Source organism: Hibiscus syriacus, unplaced genomic scaffold (genome assembly GCF_006381635.1).
Source record: "Hibiscus syriacus cultivar Baekdansim isolate YM2019G1 unplaced genomic scaffold, ASM638163v2 tig00111812_pilon, whole genome shotgun sequence".
NCBI lineage: Eukaryota > Viridiplantae > Streptophyta > Magnoliopsida > Malvales > Malvaceae > Hibiscus > Hibiscus syriacus.
Genome location: NW_024063187.1, coordinates 1,292,705 through 1,316,576, shown reverse-complemented (window position 1 = coordinate 1,316,576; position 23,872 = coordinate 1,292,705). Strand labels below are relative to the sequence as shown.

General features: G+C 34.7%; 2 pseudogenes; both read right to left on the bottom strand.

Moving 5' to 3' along the window:
- Positions 1-11,350: 11,350 nt before the first annotated feature.
- LOC120171160 lies at positions 11,351-12,716 on the bottom strand (annotated as a pseudogene).
- Positions 12,717-20,879: 8,163 nt separating this feature from the next.
- LOC120171156 lies at positions 20,880-22,316 on the bottom strand (annotated as a pseudogene).
- Positions 22,317-23,872: the final 1,556 nt, after the last annotated feature.

The following is a 23,872-nucleotide window of genomic DNA, read 5'->3' as shown; positions in this document are numbered from 1 at the left end:
AAATTATAATTTAAACTTGTAATTTTCGCTAAAAAAGACAACCGGAAATTAATTTCGGCCTGACTCAATTACCTGTCCCCAGTGGAGTCGCCAAGCTGTAGCGACCATCTTTCGGTTGGGCACGAAATTGGCTTCGACTTAGGATTAAATGCTTAGGAGTCGCCACCGACCATTTTAAAGCGAATTTAGGTGGGTCGGACACCATCTTACTTGATATGCGTTGTACCAGAAACGTGTCGGGTTTGTGAGTCGGTTACGGTCAAGGAAGGATTAGAACCCTTGAACCGCCATTTCGATACCAATTAATTTTTCGTTTGTCTTAATCGTGAAAATTAAAAATTAAAATTAAAATTTAAAAACCTGATTCAAATTGTTTACCTTTGATTAGTTAGAAAGGCCAAAAATAGAAAATGTTAGATAAAAATAAATAAATACTTAAACAATAAAAGAGGGAAAATAAATAAATAAATAAATAAATAAGAAAAATAATAAATCAAAGGGGAAAGAAAAAAATAAAAAAATAAAGGATGATAACAATAAATAAATGAAAAGTAAAAAAAAACTTAGATAAAAATTAAAGAGAGGGAAAGAAAATAAAAAAAAGAAGTCAAAAGAACAATGAAATAAGAAAAATAATAATAATAAAGTAATGAAATAAATAAGATAGAAAATAAAATTTGATAAAAAGACGAATAATAAAATAAAAAAAAATAATAAAAAATGAAGAGTTAAAAAGAGTTAAATATAAAAAATATAGAAATTGTCAAGAAAATATGTATTAACAAAGAAATAAAAAACAATAAAAATTAAAAGGATCAAAACGCAAAAATAAAAAAATAGTAACCAAATCAAAAGAAAAGAAAAAAAAGAACAGTGGCCAAATTATAACATGCAAAAAGTACGTGGGCCATTTTCGAATGAACATAAATTGGGGAAAAAAATGCAAACATATCAAACCCGAGATCTAAATTGAAATGCTGAAAAATTGATTCAGTGACTAAATCGTATAGAAAACAAATTATAGGGACAAGTTTTATAGATTACCCGTACGCGAAAATGCGCAGTAGGTCCCTATTAAAACGGTGTTGTTTTGCATTTAATATAAATGCATGTTTCAAATGCCAAAATGGCCTGCCCCTCTTCATTTCTCCTCCTTTCGAAATCTGAAGAGAGAAAGAGAGTGGAAAACTCTCTCGACCTCTCGTTCATTGATTGAACTCCGACCACTGTCCGGTGGCATCGCCGCCATGCCGCCGCCGCCGGAAAAAAATTAAAACCCCACCAAATGTACGTACAGACCCCCTCGACCTATCCTCGAGCACCAATCACACAAAAACGCCCTTAGACAACATATATCTAGGTTTAAAGCCCTCGACTTTTACCCTTCTTCGCGAAAACCGTTCGCCTCCCCGGTGTTCTTACGTTTCTGTTTTTCTTTTTGGCTGATGTTTGTGTTGTGGCTTGCTTACCATTGGTTTTTTGAGGCTATTGGCTTGTGTTTTTCGTGTTTTGTTATGATGATGTTTTGATGTTGGTTTGTACTGTCGTTTGTTGGCTTTTGGGTTTCTGTTTTTTTTATGTTGGTTGATATGTTGAGATGGGTTTCTCTTGGTTGTACTGTCGAGGGTTCTCGGTCTGTGGTGGTTCTCGTTGGTCCTCTCCGGGCTTATTGTTTGGTGTCATTTTCTCGCCATGGTTTTTCCCTGTGTATGGTGATGGTGGGGTTATTTATACCCAACCGTCGTTGGGTTGCTTCCGCTCTTTTCGGGCCTAACGTCGTTCGTGTGACCGGTTATCCCGGGATACCTACCGGCTGGCCATTTCGCTTGACTCTGTTGGCCGTTTGTTTCGCCTGGTCGTTATCTTCGTTGTTCCATGTGGCGCTGATGCTTTATTGAAATGTGAAACCCTAATTCCCATTTGGACCTCCCACCGGGCCTGCTTGCTGGGCCAGGCTTGCAGGCTCGGTTGGGCTTCGACCCATACCTTGGCTTTGGACCTGGAAAGAAAAAATAAAATAAAAATGAAATTAATAAAATAATAAAAATAAACATAATAATAAAAATAAAATAAAATAAAATAAAATATTTTCCAAAAATCTATACAATATATATTTTCAAAAAAATATTTTAAAATTATATATTATATATTGTTTTGAAAAATGTTTTGAAAACTATATAGTTTTCAATTTTTTTTTAAAACTATATACTATATAAGTTTTCAAAATGATTTCAAAACTATATAGTATATATGTTTTCAAAAATGTTTTTTAAAAACTATATATTTTCAAAATGTTTTAAAAACTACAATATATATTTTCAAAAATATTTTAAAAATTATATATTATATTTATTTTCAAAATGTTTTAAAAACTATATAATATATATTTTTCAAAAACGTTTTAAAAATTATATATTATATTTATTTTCAATATGTTTTAAAAACTATATAATATATATTTTCAAAAAAGATTTAAAAACTGTATATTATATTTATTTTCAAAATATTTTAAAAACTATATAATATATAAACGTTTTCAAACATGTTTTCAAAACTATATATTATATGTATATTTTAAAAATGTTTTCAAACTATATAATATATATGTATGTATATATATAAAAAAATAAAAAAAAATGAGACAAAAATTAATGTCTACACATACATCTTAGCATTTGTTATTAAACATAATAATCATTATTTCAACCCACCCTTAGTAACTCAACACATTTCGTGTTTCATTTAATATAGCCACTCAATCGGAATATCGTCTATGCATGGATCGTATAAATGCCATCTATGATAATATATTAAATAAACGTCATTTGTAGTTATATATCGAATGAATATTACTAATGATCGTATGTCAAATAAATATCACTCATAGTCGTACAATATATCAAACAAATACAATTATTCGACCTCAATTCCCAATTCTATTAATTGTTTCATTATTAGTCACATTATTTATCGAAAATTTATTTTCGATTTGTATTCACTTATCCAAGGTAATTAGAGATGTTAAAAAATATTGGATCCATGATACTCGACCTACTAACCCTTTGATCAGGTTAAATATTATCAGCTAAATTTAAAAACAAATCTGTATTTCTTGATCGAGTACCTACTAACCCTAGTGGTTTTCTTTTTACCAAAAAAAAAAATAATAAGTCCTGGGTCAAAAAAATCACTTAATCTTTTATTTTAGTTTAATTTTAAATTTTATTTCTTCAAAAAGAATTCAAAACTCCCTGTATATTCCATGTGACCAAACCCCAATTTCAAATTTGCCTAATTTCCCTCGTCAATCGATTCTTAGGTGGTGTTTGTTTTTGCAGAGGTAAAAGGTCTGTAGTCTGCGGACTACATCTGCAGGAATCTGCAGCAGAAGAGGTGGACCAAAAGTCTGCAGTCTGCAAGAAGAAGAATGTTTGTTTTTTAACGTCTGCAGACTACTAAAATAAACTGAAATATAAATAAACTGATTTTTTAAACTTAAAAGAGTTTTACAATTCTGAGATTTAAATAATTTTAGTTTTACAATACTGAAATTTAAATAATTCATACAACTACAATAATAATTTTTTTAGAAAAACAAACAACACCTTATTAATTCTATTATAAGTCTCACATAATCACATGTATTATTAGTTTTATAAGTTTTATAGAATAAAATTTATAAATGATCATTAAATTATATGATTTTTTTAAACATTAAATTTTCTAAAGTTATATAATAATATTAAATTTTGAATTTTATTATCATATGGCACAACAACATTAATTATCATTAAACTATTATTAATCAATGAATCGTACACCTCTCCTATTTTTAAACATTAATTATCATTAAACTATTATTAAATATGCAATTATGTAATACTTTTATTTTTTTAAAATATATATTCATAATTTATTTTTATAATTATATAATATTTTTAGAAAATATTTTTTAATTTATCAAATTATTTTATGATTATTTTTATTTAATTATGATTATATTTTAAAATTTTAAAAACATAATTTATAATTTTTTATATTTTAAAATCTTAATTATCAAATAATGAAATCATTTTTTATTAAGCAATGTGGTTTAAATACTTACATTTCATATAAAAAGTTTAAATATAATTTAAAAATAACAAATCCAAAAAATATTATATTTAAACTTAAATCAAAATAATTAAAATAAATATAAAATTTTAATAATATATAAAATAATTTATATGATATAAAATTAAATATCTATAATATAATATTAAAAAATTAATATTTAATTTATTTAAAAAATTAATATTAAAATTAATATCTATAATATAATATTAAAAAATTAATATTTAATTTATTTAAAAAATTAATATTAAAATTAATATCTATAATATAAAATTAAATATAAAACCTCTTTGAAGAGGTTTGAAGACCTTTGAAGACATAAAACCATGTCTGCGCCAAGAAGACCTCACGTATACGTTAGAAGAGCTTTTGTCTTCTAAAAAACAAACGGTCTGCGAAGCCCAAAGTCTGCGCGTGGTCTACGCAGCGCAGACATAAGAGCTTTGCAGACCTTACACAGTAAAAACAAACACCACCTTACAGTCTCTCACTCTCTCATCTCGTCTCGACCGTCGTTCCCAATCTCACTGGTCACTGTCCCATCGTCAGTTGTCACTTGCCGTCACTCGCAGACCACAACCAGAGCCAATCAGTCTGGTACTTTTTCTTTGCCTCTTCTATCTGTAATTTCATATTTTCTTGGGTAAATTACTGAATTCTTTCAATAATGCATGGTTGTTTACTGTGATGCTTAGTTGCATTAGGGTTGATCTGTGATGTCTAAAGAATTTTACATTAAAAATCGATGTCTAATGCTTTCAACATTACACTTTTAGGTGTTCGGACGTTAACTATCGTTAAGTGACATGTATCATGATCTGATAATTTTGATAATTTTTGTTTAAAATAAAAAAAAAATTCAAAAGAAAAAGCTAATTTTTTTTCAAATCTGAAAAAATCCAAAACATTTAAAACCTTAATTTTAATCCCTTTGCCTCCACCGGCCACCACCAACGTTGTCAATCGGTCGAGCACCCAATGATGTGTGAGTATTAGAAGTTATAAAATGGTCCCTCAGTTGTATTACACTACTTTGTTGAGTCACTGATTATTAAAAGTTATGAAATGGTCCCTCGATTGTAGTGCATTGCTTTCTCGAGTCCGTTGACTATTAAAGTTACAAAATTGTCCCCTAATGAAACCCCCTAGACCCAGACTAGACGGTACGCCTGAATCTAGGCGGTCACGTGCCGTATTCAGAGATCATTTTCAGATTCAAAATACATTTAAAATTCATTTTAGTAAATAAATTCCATGTAATGGTAAAATACTGAAATAACCATCAAAATACGGTAATTATATAGAGATATCAGCGTTAGAAAATAAAATATCGATAATACAGATACATGAAGACAATAGTAAAAACATGTATCACAAAAGTATAACAAAATGGCATAAAAATACACAGTGACACAAAAGTGAGGAGATATCAGTCCTCCAGATGCCAAGTCCGCTAGCCTACTGTCTGGTACTATCTAAAAAGTTAAAATTAAAGAATGAGCTAAAAAGCTCAGCATGCTCCTTATGGTGTATAAAAACATACAAATACAATATTTCGGTAAAAGTTTATTTTATTATAAAACATGCTCTTTAAAACATAAACACTACCCCCATCCTAACACCAGAATATGTAGGTTCCCTGAACCATACACTCACTTGTATGCCCGGTAAGGACTTATACTGAATGCATAAGGGCCCGTAGTAAGGTCTTAGCCAATGGAAAAAACAGAGGAGCTTGCGGTAATAAGATGGGTACTTGTTTCAGATGTGGGTCTGATGACCATTTCTTGAGGGATTATCCAGAGTTAGCTCTCACCGTTCAGACTCTAGTTCAAACTCCCGCTCGTACTCAGAGTATAGTTTAGACATCAATTTTGGGTCATAGTTAGTAGAGAGCATCTGGGTCTGCTAGTAAGGGCCAACCTTCTCAGAGTAAGGTACAACTCAGACTGAGGCCAGACAACTTGGGTTGATATATACTGCTAGACATCGACAGGATCGTAATGAGTCTGATGTGATTGCAGGTAACATCACTATTTATTTAGTTTCGTACCTTGCTTTATTTGATCATTGTTCTAACCATTCCTTTATATCGCATTCTGTATCTGGGGGTCTCGATATTTCGATTGAGAATACCTAGAGTTCTGTGATAGTTCAGATTCCAGTAGGTCAACCCGTACAGTTGGACTGAGTTTATAGAGGGTGTCCTATAGAGATTTATGAGGATACTTTGGAGTCGATAGAAGTTTTGTTCTCGCATCTGTTCAGACCGAGTAAATTTTGATGACAAAATTTCTTTTTAGGGGTGATTATCACACCCCAATTCCAGGGTACCTTAACAAAAATATAATCTCAAATAAATTCCATAATCAAATCCCAAATAAATAAGCAAAAATGCTAAAAATACTAAGCATTTTCGAATCAATGGGCTTGATTTGAGGCTTTCAAGTCAGAATTTGATGAAAAAAATCACAAAATTGGACTCAAGACGTCGAAAAACGTTAAGAGGGAGGTTTTCGAAAAAATTCATCGTCGATCAATGGCAGTGGTCAACGATGGCGGTCAACGGTGCGATCAGATGCTACTTGGCACAGTGCGGCGTGGATCGGCACAACTGGAATGGTTCAGGTTGGACCAGTTTTAGCTGGGTCGATTTCAGTGTTGAAAAAATTACAATTGTTTTTATAAATTATTTAGAAGCGTTTTAAGGCACTTATCAACCTCAGTTCAAAATTCTAAACAGTGGAGAGCCTGATTACGCTTTGCCGAAAACTTGTTAGAGCTCACCCCTCCTCACTTCGGCGACAACAAACACGAAACAACCAAAAATGGACTCAGAACATCACCACGATTACAATGGCAAGGGCGGTGTAGCAAACATAACTACGATTGGTTATGAAACGGAGTTTGAATATTTTTTGCTTAAACTTGCTAAAAAGGGAAGATTTGATGAGATAGAGTTTTGTTTCAAGAAATGTAAATTCTAGGTTTTAGTGGGGTTTTATACCCAAGTTTAAAAAAGGTAAAATTATACACAGGTCCGTAGGCTTTTAAAACTTTCTGATTTAAACCCAAAATTAACTAAAATTTTATTTTGGTCCTTAATTTTTTTATCAAATTTTCAAATTAATCCTTGAAATAAATTAAGAAAATTTAACCTTATAATTGGGGTGTGATAATAACCCATTTAAAGAAATTTTGTCATCAAAATTTACTCGGTCTGAACAGATGCAAGAACAAAGCCTCTATCGACTCGAAAGTCTCCTCAAAAATCTCTATAGGACACGCTCTATAAACTCGATCCAACTCTACGGCTGGCCTACAGGAATCTGAACTATCACAAAACTCTAGGTATTCTCAACCGGAATTTCGAGACCCCCAAATACATAATACGATATAAATGAATGGATAGAACAAGGATCAAATAAAGCAAGGTACGAAACTGAATAAATAGTTACATTACTTGCAATCACATCAGGCTCATTGAGATCCTGTTGATGTTTAGTAGCATATACCAACCCAGGTTGTCTGGCCTCAATCTGAGTTATACGCTACTATGAGAAGGCCATCCCTTACTAGCAGACCTAGATGCTCTCTACTAACTATGTGACCCCAAGCTGGTGTCTAAACTGTACTCCGAGTACGAGTGAGAGTTTGAACAGTGGGACCTAACTCTGGATAATCCCTCAAGAAATGGTCATCGGACCCACATCTAAAACAAGTACACATCTTATTTTTACATTCTACATGGTGATGTCTCCCACAGTACTCACAAGTGGCAATTTGAAGAACCATCCTGACTAAAAGCATGAAGTGTTAGAGTAGATGACGATACATATCTAGAATACTCATCCATACCTCTCCTATTGAGACGCAAAGAAACATCACCAGGACCAGAAGATCCCCCGAATTAGTCTCTATCTCTATCTCGGTCTCTATTCCTCCTACGCTATATGCACACTCGTTCAATCTCCTCAACAGTCTTGGATATCTCTACCAAGGTATCAAAGTCCCTCTCCCGGTGGGTAGCAATCTGATCGTTAATCTCATACCTCATTCTATTTTCAAACCTAAGCACCAATCCACCTCGGTGTCCACCAAATCAGAGCATAACTACTCACTTTGATAAATTCAATCTCATAATCCATAACAGACATATCACCTTGCTGTAAGCTTTGAAACTCCTGACACCACTCCTGTAAGTATCTCTCTCCGATGTAGTAACTCCGAAAATGCCCTTTGAAAAGATCCCTAGTCATCTGATCCATAGTGATACTCAACATCTGTCGGAGGTCCCCAAGTAATGCCCTCAAACGAAATCACTTCAGTAGCCAATAGAGAAATAGATATATCTACAGCAGACATATTAACAGGAGCTATAGCTGCCCTCTGAAACATGAGATAAACAACTCTGTCTATGGCACCTTGATCAATCTCAGCATACTCATCCTCATTGATGGGAGGGTCTCTCACAGGTGTGACCGGATCCTCTCAAAAAGTAGACGGATGAATACACGAAACATGAAGATCCCTAACTAATGGTGGGTCCTCTAAAAAAATAGGAGGATAGGTCGCTCGTCCACGAGCTTGAAGTTGACCTACCCTACGACTTTGAGCACTCATCATATCAGATTTAATAGGCTCTACATAAATAATTTAAGACTAAGTTAGACCGTCATTAGAAATCTCAAATCCGTTAAAAACTCGTAAAACAAATTGACAATGTATTTGTAAAATATCTTTTAAAAATATAGTACACAGACTCATCCATAGTCCGAGTGTTTAGAATCAAAAGCTCTGACACCGAAAAGTGTAACCCTCTAGACGGTACGCCCAAATCTAAGCTGTTACATGTCGTGTTCAGAGATCATTTTAGATTCAAAATGAATTTAAAATTTATTTTAGTAAATAAAATCCATATGACGGTAAAATACTGAAATAACCATTAGAAAAGTCCATATGGTAAATATACAAAGATATCAATGTCATAAAATAAAATATCAGTAATAAAGATGCGTGGAGACAGTAGTAAAAACACGTGTCACCAAAGTATAACAAAAAGGGCATATTGAAATATACAGTGATACAAAAGTTATGAGAGATCGGTTATCTTGAAGCTAACTTTGCTAGCATACTTTCTGGTACTATATGAAAAGTTAAAATTAAAGAATGAGCTAAAAAACTCAGCGTGCTCCTTATAGTGTATAAGAACATACAAATAAAATATTCTGATAAAATTTTATTTTATAAAAACATGCTCTTTAAAACATGAACACTACCTCTATCCGAACAACAGAATGTGTAAGTTCCCCTGAACCATACACCCACCTGTATGTTCGGTAAGGATCTTATACGGATCGCATAAAGGCCTGCGGTAAGCTCTAGGCCAATGCACAGAGCAGAGGAGCCTGCAGTAAGGTTTTACAAGTCATAGACTAGGCCTGAGATATTTCCTCCAATCATATCCCCCGCAATGATAATAAATATGCATGAATTTGAGTAAAAACAATACTTTAATTAAAACATTAAAACATGCATTTTTTCATAATCAAATACAAAAATATGGTAACCAGAGATCATGTTAGAAACATATATTAATAAAATATCAAAAGTCAGAGCATGTTGTAAAACAGATGTCATGCAGTCATAATATTTAAATTTCCAAAATAGTTCAAACAAATAGTTTAAAACAATATTGAAACACCAATAGGAACACATCTGAACCATCTGAGAAGTCTAAGACAGTAGCTTACTCTCGGGTCTACCTATCACGATTGGTGGCAGCGCTAGACCCTATGAATAGGAAAAACTATTACATAAAATAAATAATAAACTTTAATTAAACAATTTACGGAAACCTATGAGTCGCTCTTGAATAACGTACAACCGACTAATCTATCATATGGGAATTATCGGATCTGTTCGATTCTCGGTCAGGGAAATCACATATACCTTCACGAAAATATAATTTCAGATCAATTTCATAATCAAATCTCAAATAAATAAATAAAAATACTAAGCATTTTTGTATTAACGGGCTTGATTATGGGCTTTTGGGTCAAAATTTAACTAAAAGGGTCGCAAAATCAAACTTAGGAAGTCGAAAACCGTCAAGATGGAGTTTTTTTAAAAAAGTCAACGTCAGTCAACAATCAACAATGGTGGTCATTAGTGCGGTGTGGCGTGGATGGGCATGGTTTGATGCGACTTGGCCGATTTTGGTTGGAACGATTTTAGCATGGTCAATTTTAGTTGGGCCGGATCAGATTTGGGTTTGGGTCGACAGTACGACTCGGGTAAACATTCCCCACCTCTAGACATTGCACGTGGGGGCGCGTGCGACTTCTTTGAGAATCAAAAAATTAAAAAAAATTCTATAAATTATTTAGAAGCGTTTTTGGGCACTTACCAACCTTGGTTCACAATTGTGACCGGCGGAGAGCCCGATTACGCTTCGCATGAAACTTTTTATCACTCACTCCTCCTCATGCCATCGACAGCGAATGCAAAATGACCACAACTGGACTCAAAACATCACCACGAACACGATGGCAAGGGTGGTGTAGCAAACTGAGTTATAGTCGGCGATGAAACGGAGTTTGAATATTCTTAGCTTAAACATGCTAAAAAGGGAAGGTTTGATGAGAGAGAGTTTTGTTTCCAGAAATGGAAATTCTAGGTTTTTGTGGGGTTTTATATCCATCTTTAAAGAAAAGGTAAAATTATGCACATGGTCCTTAGGCTTTTAAAAATTTATGATTTTAACTAGAAATTAATTAAAATTTCATTTTGGTCCCTAATTTTTATCAAATTTTAAATTAATCCTTGGAATAAATTAAGGAAAATTTAACCCCTGAATTGGGGTGTGACACCTAACTATACATATGTTCTAAACTCATCTTTTTTTTTTTGCTAAAAAATTGATGGCGGTTTAAGCTAGACGTTAACATTTTGACTATGATATAATAAAATTTGATCTCAAAATCTCAAACAATTATCATATCTCAGTTAACAGGTTAACGTTTAACTCAGACTGTCATAAATTTTTTTAATAAAAAATGATGAGATTTGAACATATGTGAGAATCATTTTGTAACTTTTAATAATCGTAGACTCAACAAAGCAATGCATTATAATTGGGGATCATTTTGTAACTTTTATTAGTCAGGAATTCAATAAAGCAATGCTCTATAATCAGGTGACCATTTGTGTATTTTACCCTAAAAATAATAAAAAAATCTGATTATCTGAACAATATTATCATATAAAGTGATCTTCAATAATTATTGGATACATTAGCGGAAAAATATTTTTATTTTCGTATACGACTTTAAATCGGATTACTTAAGGCTCCACAATAATCTTTCCGGTGGCATGGCCACTAATGCTCTTTGCCCAAGCCTCCTCGGCCTTACTTAAGGGATGCTTTGAATCAATTACCGCTTTAATCTTTCCTTCTTTCACTAACTTAACAAGATAATCAAGCTTCTCTTTCTTAGGCGTCATAATCATTGGAACCAGCTGCTTCTTCGAGAATGTAAGCTTCTTCAGAGCAAAAGTCATGAAAGCAGTGGGCCTAGGGGTAATGTCGAACACCTTGCCGTTTGCACTCAAATTAGGCTCGAAAGTAGACCAAGGGAAGGCAGTTGCGCAGTGGATTACAGCGTCGTATTTGCGACCGGAAGGGCTCTTCAAAGCTTCCCCTTCTGGGGTCTTGTAGTCGATAACCTCGTCGGCTCCCAGGCTTTTGATTAAGTCGATGTTACGAGCTCCACAAGAGGCAGTCACATGTGCGTTTCCGAGCTTTGCTAGTTGAACTGCGTATTGACCTACGCCACCTGAAGCAGCGGTGATCAGGATGTTTACTTGCTGGCCGCTTCCGTCGTCCTCGAACCCGGCAATCCGGAGGAGGCACTCGTGAGCTGTGAGGCCAGCAATCGGCAAAGCTGCACCTTGTTCGGCTGATACCTCTTGAGGCCTTGAAACTGTCATATTCTCCTTAGCCACTGCAAATTCAGCTAGTGCTCCTCCATTTTCATTCTGTCATTGCAAAACATAGAATAATAAGAAAACAAAGCCATAGCCAATGACATAAATGATGCTAAATTGCAGATAAAACAAAGCTCGTCTATCAAACAAACAGAGTTTCACCCTGACCCGATTAACATAGAGGAGAAGAATAAGAATGGCAACTTACAGAAAGTACAGCCACGACTTTATGACCTGCTTTGTAATTCTTGACACCTAATCCAACCTCTACGACTTCTCCTGCTACATCGATACCTGCTCCAAAAAAAATTGTGTAGCCGGTGATCGGAAATAAGCGTGAAGAAAACAGCAAGAAGAAGTAAGGTACCAGGGATGTTGGGGAATTTGCGAGGCAACAATGGCCACACAACCCGTTCTGTATTCTCAAGTCAAAATGGATTGATACTACTGGCTTCCACTTTTACCACAACTTCATCTTCTCTTGCAGAGGGAATCGGAACTTTAACATGCTGCATCAAACTTGAGTTTTTTTTTAAACTTGTGCTGGTTTTCTGTTTTGATATAAGCAGTAGCTGAACAAACTGGATTGGGATTTCCATTTTAAGAATGAAAACTAAAATATATGTCCTTTGTTTTTACTTTAGAAGCAGTAAAACTATAAATAAAAAGGGGAAAAAAGCAAAGAATGAAGAAGAGTACCTTGAGAGCAGCGGCTCCTCCACCATAACTATTGTATTGAACGGCACGCATCATGCTATTTTTCGTTCAGGAGAGAAGGAGAGTATGGCGTTATTAAATTATTTAAAATATGCCTTGGGTTCAACTTATACTAAAATTCAGACTCGGAAATGGCTAAATTCATGGATATACCCCTCTTCTAAATTTTTTGCATCTTACCTCACGGCCCACACTAGGCCACGGTTCCACAATTTGCGTTTTCTCTTTTTTATTGTATATATTTTTTCAAAAAAATCTATATTATGTATAAAAATTTAAATTACATTTATATTATATCTATTACTGTTAATATATTTTATAATAATTATTCAATACAAGAAAAGGTTGAAAAATACATTTGGCGAACTCTCAGCGTGGTCAATAGTGTCGGACCCTGTTACGGTTGATTTGTTCTTCTGGTCAGGTTTAAAACTAACTACTTTTTCTCATATGACAACTTTAATTAAAATTCTATAAAGAAATAGGTTTAATATCAAAATAAGTGTCCAATCTATATAAAAAATTAGAATAAGTGACTAAATTATTTTTTAACCTATCCAGATGTCTAACGTTACAAACGTTTCTCTTTTAGAGAAAAAAAGAAATTGAGGAAGAACGAAGGAGAAGAATTGTTTCAGAAGAGAAAGGAGGAAAATGAGAAACGACAAAGGAGAGGAGAATCGACCGTAACTTCTGGGTTTACTTTCTAGGTTAAACATTTAGTTTTAATGTTAAGAATAAAATATTAGTTTTAATGTTTTATTCATTTTATTTTTTATATATTCAAATTTAATAAAAAAATAAAAAAAAAATTATAATAAGTGTCACGTGTTAGAAAACGAATGGATAATGGTTTTCATTTAACGATCGAGGCACCTAAATGGGTTGAAAAAAAGTTTAAACACTTATTCGAGATTTTGGGTATAGTTTGAGCATTTATTTTGGTATTAAACCAAAGAAATATTAGCTGTTTCGTTAGTTTACACAACTAACATATCTCTAGGGATGGGGATGAAACCCGAACCGACCCGATCGGGTTGAATTTTTTTAAAAAATTTAGGTTCGGATTAGATCAGATTTTATATTAAAATATTCGAATTCGGGTTTAAGATTAAAATAATCCTACCAGACCCGAACAGTAACCCAATTATTATTAGAGAAAATCGCCTCAGTGACCAAAAAAAAGTTATAATATACGATTTTAACCAACTTTTTTTGGATTTGCCAAAATGACCAACAAAATCGCAACGCGAAATAACAATCGCAACGCGATCCCCAGAATCGCAAATCAGTTTCCAAAATCGCAACGCGATTCTTGAAAATCGCAATGCGATAGTACAAATTCGCATTGCGATAATACATAAATCGCAACGCGTATCCGTAAATCGCAACGTGTATCCGTAAATCGCAACGCGTATGGGTAAATCGCAATGCGTATCCGTATATCGCAACGCGTATCCGTAAATCGCAACGATAATCCGTAAATCGCAACGAGAATCTGTAAATCGCAACGATAATCTGTAAATCGCAACGAGAATCTGTAAATCACAACACTGAAATTTTGGGTATATAACACTGAAATCATAAACTAAATCCCTAAATCGCAACTCATTCCATCTCCATCTATCACTCTCTCCGGCGACATCCGTTCCTATATCCAACGACATCCTTCCCAATCCGGCAACAGGTTTTAGTTTCGCAGCTCGTCTGTTTAGTAAATTAATTTACAACCATGAAATCATCTAATGTTGATCATGTTTGGATAGATTTGTGTTTTGGAGGGTCATGGGATAATGTTCATGGTGTTTTACAATATATGCCTTTACCCATGAATCTTCAACTAAAATTGTCTTTACAAAAGTTAACTTATGAAACTCTAATGCTACGTGTTTCAAAGAAATTGAATTTAGAGCCCCTAAGTGGATTTAGGCTATCTTATCAGAGAAATGGTAAAGTTTATTTGTTAACCGACAATGAAGATGTTGAATGATTCATTGCTTACATTAGTGTTTCACAAGATGATGTTACATTGTATGTTGTTGAACCTAGAAGTAGTATTGTTGGGTCAGTAGCGGGTAGTAATCAACTAAGTCAAAACCCACAACCTTTCTCTAATCCAAATCCCAATCAACTTTCAGCACCAAATTCGGTTTTCGTATTGACCAGTTAGACGATGATGAGCCAACAGAAAAAATTGTGAGTACTAGTCAGTATTCAAAATTTGGTCTTGGTCAATATCCGGACTTTGATATTGGTCAATACACGGATTTTGATGATGTTTCAGAAGAAGAAACAGACCCTGCGTGTAATGATTTTGATATTGGTCAATACCCAAATTTGATGATGAAACAGCCGTTGACGAAGAAGATATTGTTGATGATAATGAGGAGGAAGTTACGACTGTGAATGAACATGTTGAACATCCATTCTGTAATTCATATAATCCTGAAGAAAAAAAGAAGAAGAAAAAGTCCCCGAAGAAAAGAAAATGACACGGGCGTATAACTGGAATATGCCAGAATTACTTCAGATACCGGAAGAAGAGTTGGTAAAGAAAGCAGTTGATTGTTACACAAAGTTATTCGTATCAAGAAAGATGATTGTTTTGATACAAAGGAAGACTTGAAGATAGCTTTGTATACGAAATGTGTGGAAGATGGCTATCAACTAAAAGTTAACAAATCAAGCAAAGATCGTTTCGAAACAAGGTGTATGATTGACAAAAACTGTACGTGGCGTATGATTGCAAAGAGAATAAAAGATTGCAAAATGTTTCAAGTTAGGACTTTTATTGATAAACATACATGTTCAAGAACCCAAGTTTTTCCTCACCATAGACAGGCAAACAAAAAGGTGTTGGGTGGTTTTCTGGCTGAGTTAATGTTTTTGAATGGCAGGGTATATCGGGGACATGAAATTATGACTGACATGAATGCTCGGTTCAAGATAGTATATCATATTCTCAAGCTTGGAGAGCCAAATGTTATGCCTTGGAATTGTTGAGGGGGTCGCCAGAAGCATCGTTTGCCCAACTGCTGGCTTATTGTCACAATTTAAAGCTGAAAAATCCTGGGTCGGTAACTCATATCAAAAACAGATAGAGATGGACGCTTTGAGTTGCTGTTTATCGCCATTGGTGCTACGGTTAGTAAATCATATAATTTTGTTGACTCATTTTTTTAGTTACATGCATTCACATTTAAATGATTATATTTCTGTGTATATTATTTTGTAGATTCGTTCGTTTATTACTTGCATGCGCCCAGTTATTATAGTTGACGGAGCACATTTGAAAGGTCGATACCTTGGAGTAAACTTATTAGCAGTAGCCATGGATGCTAACAATGGGATATTGCCAATAGCTTACGGGGTTGGCAAATCTGAAACCTCTGATCATGGACATGGTTTTATGGGGCATCTTAGGGATTGCATAGGTTCCTATTAGCAATCTGACAATCATATCCGATAGGGCAAACTCAATGACAACGCGTTAGAAGGTGTTTCCCAGATGCTTTCATGGACTTTGTGGTGTTCATTTGTATAGAAATCTAAAATCAAGGTCTGCTGGTATAAAAAAGCACAAATGGACATACTGGAAGGCTGTAAAAGCTTATCGGGAAGTGGATTTCAATAAGCATATAAATTGTTTAAGACGTGTTTGCCTCAGTGTGCTCAAACACTAGAAGATGTCAGGTTTGAAAGATGGTCAAGAGTACATCAACTTGGAGCAAGATATGGTTTCATGACGTCTAATAGTGTAGAATCAATCAACGCTCTAAGTCGTCATTCCCGGAAATTACCCATTACTATGTTAATGGAGTTTTTTCGAGCCTCTATTCAACAGTGGTACTACAAGAAAAGAAACCATGCATGTATTATTTCTTTGAATTCGTAACATATTTATATATTTTACTAAGTATTGTTTATTTAAATTTACAGGAACATTGGAACATCGTGTTACCATGGACTGAAAAAAGATAATGAAACGTGTTGTGAAGTCAACGTCATGGAGAGTTGAACCATGTTCAAACACTTTGTTTCAAGTACTGGATAATAACTTAAATGGGCTAGTCGATCTAAATGCAAAGACTGTAGTTGTATGAAATGGCAAACATCTGGTTATCTGTGGCCATGTTATAAAAGTTGCTCTTCATTTAAACCAAGATGATTCAAGCGCATACGCTATGGATTGCTACACTACAGAAGTTTATCGACAGACTTATGCCGAGATTGTCTACCCTATTCCACATCCTTCTGAGTGGACATACCAGATGACTTACAAACAGTTTTGCCACCAGCCATGGACAGAAGGCTACCTGGCCGACCAAAAGTCACGATCGTATACCGTCTAAGGGTGAAGAAGAAGAGATCGACATGTAGTCGGTGCAAGGAAAGTGGTCATACAAGGTTGACATGTGGATCACCAGTGCCATCAAAATCATCTTTTCCTCTACCAAAATATGGATCCTCATCAAAATCCAAAGCTCATATGGTGTCAAGCAAAAGGCAATCATCTTTAAAATCCCAATCACAATTGGCTTCACCTTTTGGGACTGTTAACTTAGGTGATTTTAAATGCAAACGTTGTATTATGTGGATTTTATGTGTGAACTTTTAACATTTTCAGTTGAATTAATGACTCAGGCCACCATTTTGACTTAACCAACTCTTGTTTTCAGTTGTTATCACTATTAGCATGCATTGACTATCGCAACACGGAAATTACAATCGCAACGAGAGAATCGCAATGCGAAATGAAAATAGGCAATGCATGAAAATTTGCGGAAATGAAAATCGCGCAAGAATTGCAATGCGAAATGAAATCGCAATGCGAATGAAAATCGCACGATAGAATCGCAATGCGAAATGAAAATCGCAATGCGAATGAAAATCGCAACGAGAGAATCGCAATGCGCCTTCAACATAATGCAGATTGAAATCAACAAAATCACCATTACATTTCAATCAATTAAACAAGCCAAATAAGAATTATATTCGCATCAATTACACAAATCAACTTTTACAAATCATCTTTTACAATCAATTAAACAATCAAAAAATAAGCAATAATTCTTATTTCCGATCATCTACTATTGAATCAACTTTTACAAATCAATTAAACAATCAAAAAACAATCAATTAAACTATTGAATCAACTTTTGCAGCCATACATCATTTTCACGCAGTTCACTTCTGAGATTAACCTGCAGAAACCAAACATTTGCTCAAACAACACTTTCTACACATCTAAAACCTACAAACAGCAAATTATTGAATTCTAGGTACTTAACCAAACATTTTCAAACCAAAAGTATATAAACTTACCAATTGTTTATGGACATTTTTATAACGCGGATGCAGGTAGGCAGCGTCTCGTATATATCGATTTAGCCATATAATGCCGAAACCACAAGCCTACTGCAGCTCTATCTCTATCGGTGGGAGGTAGATACTTGATGCTTCCCGTCGTCAACGCTCCAACGCCAAGCATACGAGAGGACCACAATCTCCTCTGGCTCCGCTCATTTGTTGTGGCGCGGTCTCGTCTCTAATAACTGTAATATGAGCTTCTTTGGCTTCTTGTTTCCAGAACGAGTCCAATAATTGATCGCATCCAAGAATTTAGCCAAATGAGAGCTCCATCCCTTAATAACATCTCTTAAATCAGCCAATGATATGTAATTTATCATGCTGTCATACACTATTGTCTTAAGGGATGGGAGTGAAGCTCGACGAGAATCCAATGTTTACGTTCCAAAACAGGATAAACACCTGCAATCATAAGTAATAATTCATTCATTTGCGCACTTATTTCATAAAACCTTTAAACTCAATCTAAAATAAATACTAACCTTATCGACCTCCCACCATGCAGGATAAAGTTTAGCTTGTCCATTGCCCAAATCAAATGATTCATCTCGTGCATTCTTCAAGTGAACGGCGTGAAAAGACGTCGGCATAATTGTATATCGTATATTTTTATTTTTCTTAAGTTTTCTTATTATTAGAAGACGTGTCACCCACGCATCGATATGCTGTTTTACAAAAAAGACATATATTAGTGACTTACATAAATTTAAAAAAAAATTAATCAAATTGAAATATAAGAAAAATATAAGACTTACCCCCCCATCGAAATAGCCATTGTCTTCGACCCCTAATAATACGCCCCACCAAGACCGATCAAGCAACAAATAGATATCATCGGTGAGCTTGCATATGTCAGTGAAACACCCCTGGCTCCGCTCATGTAGATAAAAATCAACAGCGGTCTTAGCCCAAAGGGTGTTATCCAGAATTGTGTCCGGTAGTTGTTCCCTCTCCTCTTCAGATACCGGTATGGTACTGGCCGGTAACTCATACGAGAGCCAACTTGAATCCATCATGTCCGGCACGTCAGAGGGTTTCTCAAGAAGCCTACATATGACGCCATGTGAATCGGGCTCTTGAATGGTGGAGGGACCTCTTCAATGATGACAGTGGCCTCTTGAACGGTGGGAGGGGACTCTCGAGGAATGATAGGGGGGGCCTCTTCAACGATAGGAGTGGACTCTTGAGGGATGACAGGCGAGTCGGGCTTCTTCTTGCGGTGTCTTCGCACTATTGGGGTGTACGGAGACTTAATAGCACGTGCACGCTGTCTGATGCGTGAACTCCGTCGTGCAAGCATAACCCGACGTAAAGCATCCACTCTATCGGGCCGCTAAATAATTAAATACAAAAATCAGTAAATAAACAGACATGATATTTAAACAGTGAAAACAAAGACAAATATGTTTCAAACTTGCATTGTATTCACCCAAGTCATTATTCTATCATAGTTCACAAAATGCATAAGATAACAAGAAAAATATGTTTCAAACTAATACCCTGAAGTTAGTATTTGTCTTTGTTTTGTCTATTGGTTGAAGTAATGCAATCCATTCAAGTTTCAATTTGCAGAAGAAGAAATAGTTTACTTTCGCAACACGAAACTTAAAATCGCAACGCGAAACCAAAATCGCAACGCGAAATGAAAATCGCAACGACAGAATCGCAATGCGAAATGAAAATCGCAACGAAAGAATCGCAACGCGAAATGAAAATTGCAATGCGATTTTGGTTTCGCGTTGCGATCTTGTCGTTGCGATTTTTGGTTTTCGCGTTGCGATTCTGTCGTTGCGATTTTGTTTTCGCGTTGCGATTTTGGTTTCGCGTTGCGATTTTTAAGTTTCGTGTTGCGAAAGTAAACTATTTCTCTTCTGCAAATTGAAACTTGAATGGATTGCATTACTTCAACCAAAAGACAAAACAAAGACAAATACTATTTCACAGTGTTAAAGAATACACAATTTAGCAGAATTGGCAGCAACCGAACAAATTTACTTTCAACCAAAAGACAAAACAAAAGACAAATACTATTTCACATTGTTAAAGAATACACAGTTTAGCAGAATTGGCAGCAACCGAACAAATTTACTTTCAACCAAAAGACAAACAAAGACAAACTATTTCACAGTGTTAAAGAATACACAGTTTAGCAGAATTGGCAGCAACCGAACAAATTTACTTTCAACCAAAAGACAAAACAAAGACAAATACTATTTCACAGTGTTAAAGAATACACAGTTTAGCAGAATTGGCAGCAACCGAACAAATTTACTTTCAACCAAAAGACAAAACAAAGACAAATACTATTTCACAGTGTTAAAGAATACACAGTTTAGCAGAATTGGCAGCAACCGAATAAATTTACTAAGCAATCTAAGTGAAATGGCTAATCTAAGTTCATAAATTTTTTAATAAAAAATGATGAGATTTGAACATATGTGAGAATTATTTGGTAACTTTTAATAAGCGTAGACTCAACAAAGCATGCATTATAATTGGGGATCATTTTGTAACTTTTATTAGTCAGGAATTCAATAAAGCAATGCTCTATAATCAGGTGACCATTGTGTTTTACCCTAAAAATAAAAAAAAAATCTGATTATCCGAACAATATTATCATATAAAGTGATCTTCATAATTATTGGATACATTAGCGGAAAATATTTTTATACGACTTTAAATTGGATTACTTAAGGCTCCACAATAATCTTCCCGGTGGCATGGCCACTAATGCTCTTTGCCAAGCCTCCTCGGCCTTACTTAAGGGATGCTTTGAATCATTACCGCTTTAATCTTTCCTTCTTTCACTAACTAACAAGATAATCAGCTTCTTTTTAGGCGTCATAATCATTGGAACCAGCTGCTTCTTCGAGAATGTAAGCTTCTTCAGAGCAAAAGTCATGAAAGCAGTGGGCCTAGGGTAATGTCGAACACTTGCCGTTTGCACTCAAATTAGGCTCGAAAGTAGACCAAGGGAAGGCAGTTGCGCAGTGGATTACAGCGTCGTATTTGCGACCGGAAGGGCTCTTCAAAGCTTCCCCTTCGGGGTCTTGTAGTCGATAACCTCGTCGGCTCCCAGGCTTTTGATTAAGTCGATGTTACGAGCTCCACAAGAGGCAGTCACATGTGCGTTTCCGAGCTTTGCTAGTTGAACTGCGTATTGACCTACGCCACCTGAAGCAGCGGTGATCAGGATGTTTACTTGCTGGCCGCTTCCGTTGTCCTCGAACCCGGCAATCCGGAGGAGGCACTCGTGAGCTGTGAGGCCAGCAATCGGCAAAGCTGCACCTTGTTCGGCTGTACTCTTGAGGCCTTGAAACTGTCATATTCTCCTTAGCCACTGCAAATTCAGCTAGTGCTCCTCCATTTTCATTCTGTCATTGCAAAACATAGAATAATAAGAAAACAAAGCCATAGCCAATGACATAAATGATGCTAAATTGCAGATAAAACAAAGCTCGTCTATCAAACAAACAGAGTTTCACCCTGACCCGATTAACATAGAGGAGAAGATAAGAATGGCAACTTACAGAAAGTACAGCCACGACTTTATGACTGCTTTGTAATTCTTGACAGCTAATCCAACCTCTACGACTTCTCCTGCTACATCGATACTGCTCCAAAAAAATTGTGTAGCCGGTGATCGGAATAAGCGTGAAGAAAACAGCAAGAAGAAGTAAGGTACTAGGGATGTTGGGGAATTTGCGAGGCAACAATGGCCACAACCCGTTCTGTATTCTCAAGTCAAAATGGATTGATACTACTGGCTTCCACTTTTACACAACTTCATCTTCTCTTGCAGAGGGAATCGGAACTTTAACATGCTGCATCAAACTTGAGTTTTTTTTTTTAAACTTGTGCTGGTTTTCTGTTTTGATATAAGCAGTAGCTGAACAAACTGGATTGGGATTTCCATTTTAAGAATGAAAACTATATATGTCCTTTGTTTTTACTTTAGAAGCAGTAAAACTATAAATAAAAAAGGGGAAAAAAGCAAAGAATGAAGAAGAGTACCTTGAGAGCAGCGGCTCCTCCACCATAACTATTGTATTGAACGGCACGCATCATGCTCTTTTTCGTTGAGGAGAGAAGGAGAGTATGGCGTTATTAAATTGTTTAAAATATGCCTTGGGTTCAACTTATACTAAAATTCAGACTCGGAAATGGCTAAATTCATGGATATACCCCTCTTCTAAATTTTTTGCATCTTACCTCACGGCCCACACTAGGCCACGGTTCCAATTGCGTTTTCTCTTTTTTATTGTATATATTTTTTCAAAAAAATCTATATTATGTATAAAAATTTAAATTACATTTATATTATATCTATTACTGTTAATATTTTATAATAATTATTCAATACAAGAAAGGTTGAAACATACATTTGGCGAACTCTCAGCGTGGTCAATAGTGTCGGACCCGGTTACGTTGATTTGTTCTTCTGGTCAGGTTTAAAACTAACTACTTTTTCTCATATGACAACTTTAATTAAAATTCTATAAAGAAATAGGTTTAATATCAAAATAAGTGTTCAAACTATATAAAAATTAGAATAAGTGACTAAATTATTTTTTGACCTATCCAAGTGTCTAACGTTACAAACGTTACTCGTTTAGAGAAAAAAGAAATCGATGAAGAACGAAGGAGAAGAATTGTTTCAGAAGAGAAAGGAGGAAAATGAGAAACGACAGAGAAGGAGAGGAGAATCGACAGTAACTTCTGGGTTTACATTCTAGGTTAAACATTTAGTTTTAATGTTAAGAATAAAATATTAGTTTTAATGTTTTATTCATTTTATTTTTATATATTCAAATTTAATAAAAAACTAAAAAAGAAATTATAATAAGTGTCACGTGTTAGAAACGAATGGATAATGGTTTTCATTTAACGATCGAGGCACCTAAATGGGTTGAAAAAAGTTTAAAACACCTATTCGAGATTTTGGGTATAGTTTGAACATTTATTTTGGTATTAAACCAAAGAAATATTAGCTGTTTCGTTAGTTTACACAACCAGAATGATGACATATCTCTAGGGAGGGGATGAAACCCGAACCGACCCGATCGGGTTGAATTTTTTTAAAAAAATTTAAGTTCGGATCAGATCGGATTTTATATTAAAATATTCGAATTCGGGTTTAAGATTAAAATAATCCTACCAGACCCGAACAGTAACCCAATTATTATTATTATTATTATTTTACTTTCCGTTGCTTTACAGCTTTACTTTACTCCTTTATGTCCCAAACAATTATAGTTTTTTTTTGCTTTACTTTCCATTAAAGTGTCTGACTTTTTTACGTGAAATAGCAACATCACTGCTAAAAGCGGTTGAAGAGTTGCCAGTATTGGTCATTGCTGGTGCTGAAGATTCCTATTTTCTCTCAAAATTCCCAGGGCATGGCTTCAGAATTTGCTAATTCGGTGAGTATTCTACTTCAATTTGTATCCTCTACACTCAAATTAAATTCCGATTTTATCTAGGACAGTCAAACTTCTTGGTCTATCACTTTTATTCTGGTATGTAGTTTTAAGAAATTTATTACTTTTTATGTCCCAAACAATCTATTTACTTCAATTTACTCCTTATTTGCTTCGGCTTTTCCTGTTTTTAGTAAATAAAAAATAAATCGGGTATGGTCGGGTCGGGTCAAGTTTTATTAAATAAAAATTAACTCGAGTCG